Here is a 4,572-nt window from a genome sequence, read left to right on the forward strand (position 1 = left end):
TGGGGCTGGCGCGGGATCGGGCAGTGTTTCATTCTGCTGTGCATGGGGTCGCTATGAGTAGGAAATGACTCGATGGCACTTAACAACAACAACAACAACAATGGTATTGAAGGAAAAAGTCCAAGTTGCACTGCAGGAACTGGTGAAAAACAAGGGAGGAATTGAGAGGATACCCACCAAAATGGTTCAACAAATGGATACAGCATTGGAGTTGCTCCCTCATTTATGCCAAGAGATTTGGAAGATAACTATCTAGCCAACCAACTGGAAGTGATTCATATTTGTGCCCATTCCAAAGAAATGTGATCCAACAGAATGTGGAAATTATTGAACAATTTCATTAATGTTACAGGCAAGTAAAATTTTGTTGAAGATAATTAAAAAATGCTTACAGTACTACATCGATAGAGAACTGCCAGATATTCAAGATGGATTCAAAAGAAGGCATGGAGTGAGGAATATCATTGCTTGTGTTAGATGGATCTTGGTTAGAAGCAAAGAATATTAGAATTTTATTGTGTTTTATTGACCATGCAAAAGCATTTCATTGTGTGGATCATAACAAATTATGGATAATATTGAGAAGAATGGGAATTCCAGAACACTTAATTGTGTTCATAAGGAACCTGTACATACAGTCATTTAAACAGAACAAGTGGATAGCACATGGTTTAAAATCAGGAAAGGTGTGCATCAGGGTTATATCCTTTCACCATACTTAATCAATTTGTTTGTTGAGCTAATAATCTGAGAAGTTGGGTTATTTGAAGAAGAATATGCCATCAGGATTGGAGGAAGACTCATTAACACCTTGCAATATGCAGATGACACAACCTTGCTTGCTGAAAGCGAAGATTTGAAGCACTTGTTAATGAAGATCAAAGACTGCAGCCTTCAGTATAGATTACACCTCAACATAAAGACAAAATGCCTCACAACTGGACCAAGAAGCAGTATCACAATAAATGGAAAAAAGATTGAAGTTGTCATTTCACTTTACTTGGATCCATAATCAATGCCCATGAAAGCAGCAGTCAAGAAACCAGATGACATATTGCACTGGGCAAATCTGCTGCAAAAGACCTCTTTAAAGTGTTAAAGAGCAAAGATGTTACTTTGAAGAGTCAGGTGTGTCTAACCCATGTTGTTGTTGTTGTTATGTGCCGTCGAGTCGGCCCCGACTCATAGCGACCCCTCCTTGGGTTTCCGAGGCAGTATCACTACGGAAGTAGGATTGCCCAACCTTCCTTCCGAGGAGTGGCTGGGGGGTTTGAACCGCCAGCCGTCTGGTTAGCAGGCAAAGTGTCTTAGCCACTATGCTACCAGAGCTCCCGTGTCCAACCCAAGCCATGGTATTTTCAATCACTTCACATGCATATGAGAGCTGGACAACGAATAAGGAAAACTGAAGAAGAATCAATTCATTTGAACTGTGGTTTTGTGAAGAATACTGAAAATACTATGGCCTTCCAGAAGAACAAACAAATCTGTCTTGGAAGAAGCACAGCCAGAATGCTCCTTAGAAGTGAGAATGGCCAGATTTCATTTCATGCACTTTGGTCATGTTGTCAGAAGAGAACATTCCCTGGAAAAGGATGTCATGCTTGGTAAAGTAGAGGGTCAGCAAAAAAGGGGAAGACCCTGAATTAGATGGATTGACACGGTGACTGCAGCGATGGGCTCAAGCACAGCAAGGACTGTGAGGGTGGCACGGGACAGGGCAATATCTTGTTCTTTTGTTTACAGGGTCACTATGAGTTAGAGCCAACTCAACGGCACCTAACAATAACAATATGCTTGCCCTCAAGAAGCAAGCAGAGAGGAGGAGTAGCTGGTCTCTCATCATTTAACTAAGTACCTGCTATCATGGAGTCTTGGAGATAGCCCAGAGGAATGGATGCCAACCTGCAGAGGCCCCATACATGCGAAGGCATGGAGGGAGAGGATATGGCACAGTGACAAGGGTAATGAAGGGCAGCCCCCAGCAGCCTCATTACCGCTCCAAAACCCATCACCATCTAATCAATTCTGACTCATAGCAACCCTACAGGACAGAGTAGAATTGTTCCATAGGGTTTCCAAGGCTGTAAATCTTCATAGAAGCAGACTGACACATCTTTCTCCCATGGAGCAACTGGTGGATTCAAACCACCAACTTTCCAGTTAGCACCCAAGCACTCAACCACTGCACCACCAGGGATACTTTTACAAGACACTGCTCCAGTGGAGCTGAGGAATTGACCAGAGGTGACAGCTCTGCAATCCATGTCACTGGGGGAAGAAAGATGCAACTAATGTCCTTGTCATCTCTGCCATTGAAGAGACATTCCTGGGCAAGGAGGAAACAAAAAAACTGGGCCACGAATCAGGAGGTCTGGGACTAGCTGCTGTGTGACCTTGAACAAATAACTTGATCTCTCTGGGCCTCAGCTTCATCTCTCGTGTGTGTGTGTGTGTGTGTGTGGTCCCACTTACCCAGCTCGCCTGGGAAACTATGCCCTGTGGTCTGAAATGGTTGTTCTGGACTCATGGAAGTGGCCCACTTCCCAGATTTCTCCCTGTCCCCTGGGACTTGCCCCTTAGGAATGCCAGCCCCAGACTTCTCCAAAGCCACTGGATTGTTCCAAGCCATCTGACACCCCTCAGTGCCATCACTCATCACCATCCTCCAGACCAAAGCAAACTCAGAGCCCCACATATGGCCGCATTTGGTGGATGGTGAGAACTAAAGTTTGTAGCACACCCACTGTGTCCCAGGAATTGTGCCAGGTTCTTGGCAGACATTAACTCCACCAATCCTCACAATAGCTATTGTTGTTCCCATTTTATAAGTAAGGAAGCAAGTTCAGAGAGGTTAAGTCACTTGCCTAAGAATACACAGCCAATAAGTGCTGAGCCAGGATTTCAAGACTCCACAAAGTCCAGCTGTTTGCCCTGTGCCTGATGCTCTGGGAGCAAGAGCCATGCCAGGCTCCTGACCCACAGCTCTGAGACAGACTGAATTGTGTCCCCCTAAAGGATATGCAGAAGTCCTAACACCTACACTTGTGAACTGGACCTGTTTGGAAACAGGGACTTTGAAGATGTTCTCAGTTAATTTAACATGAGCTCATACTGCACCAGGAAACCATACTAGAATACTGGAGTCCTAATGCAATCTGAAGACGGCTGGCGGTTCAAACCCACCAGCCACTCCTCGGAAGGAAGGTTGGGCAATCCTACTTCCGTAGTGATACTGCCTCGGAAACCCAAGGAGGGGTCGCTATGAGTCGGGGCCGACTCGACGGCACATAACAACAACAACAACAACAATGCAATCTGAAAGGAGTGCTGGTGACACAGTAGTTAAAGTGCTCAGCTGCTAACTGAAAGGTTGGCTATTCAAACCTACCAACCACTCCATGGGACAAAGATGTGGCAGTCTACTTCTATAAGAATTACAGCCTCAGAAACCCTATGAGGCACCTCCACTCTGTCCTATAGGGTTGCTATGAATCAGAATTGACTCAATGGCAACAGGTTTAATCTAATCTGAAGGACTCATTATAAAAAAGGGGGGGGGGGAAGAGACATGGGGAGACAGACAAGGGCAAATGGCCATGTGACATTGGAGTTATGCTGCAGCTGCCCACCAAGGAACACTGGGGGCTACTAGAAGCTGATGTGAAGACATGGCCCTACTGGCACTGCCCGGCAGCCTGACAAGGGCACGGATGGCCTGGTCTTGTCATGTACACTGCCATGGGAGCTGCCTCCTCACCTGCCACCCTAAAGGAATTTACTGTCAGCTGCCATCCAGTTGGCTCCAACTCATGGCAACCCTGTGTACAACACAACAGGATACTGCCCGATCCTGGCCATCCTCATGATTGCTGGCCTTCTCAAGTCCATCATAGCCATGGTGCCAGTCCATCTCATTGAGGGTTCCCTTGCCCTTGTTCACCCTCCATCAAACATGAAGACGCTCCATCAAACATGAAGACCCTCCATCAAACACGAAGACCCTCCATCAAACATGAAGACCCTCCAACAAACATGAAGACCCTCCATCAAACATGGAGACCCTCCTCCAAACATGATGACCCTCCATCAAACATGAAGACCCTCCCTCAAACATGATCCTCCATCAAACATGATGACCCACCATCAAACATGATGACCCTCCATCAAACATGAAGACCCTCCTCCAAACATGAAGACGCTCCATCAAACATGAAGACCCTCCGTCAAACATGATCCTCCGTCAAACATGATGACCATCCATCAAACATGAAGACCCTCCATCAAACATGATGATCCTCCATCAAACATGATGACCCGCCATCAAATATGATGACCCTCCATCAAACATGATGACCCTCCATCAAACATGAAGACCCTCCCTCAAACATGATGACCCTTCATCAAACATGAAGACCCTCCATCAAACATGAAGACGCTCCATCAAACATGAAGACCCTCCATCAAACATGAAGACCCTCCTCCAAACATGATGACCCTCCGTCAAATACGAAGACCCTCCGTCAAACATGATCCTCCGTCAAACACGATGACCCTCCATCAAACATGATG

The sequence above is a fragment of the Orycteropus afer genome, unplaced genomic scaffold (genome assembly GCF_000298275.1).
Source record: "Orycteropus afer afer isolate SDZICR_OR568_19922 unplaced genomic scaffold, OryAfe1.0 scaffold00421, whole genome shotgun sequence".
Taxonomy (NCBI): Eukaryota; Metazoa; Chordata; class Mammalia; order Tubulidentata; family Orycteropodidae; genus Orycteropus; species Orycteropus afer.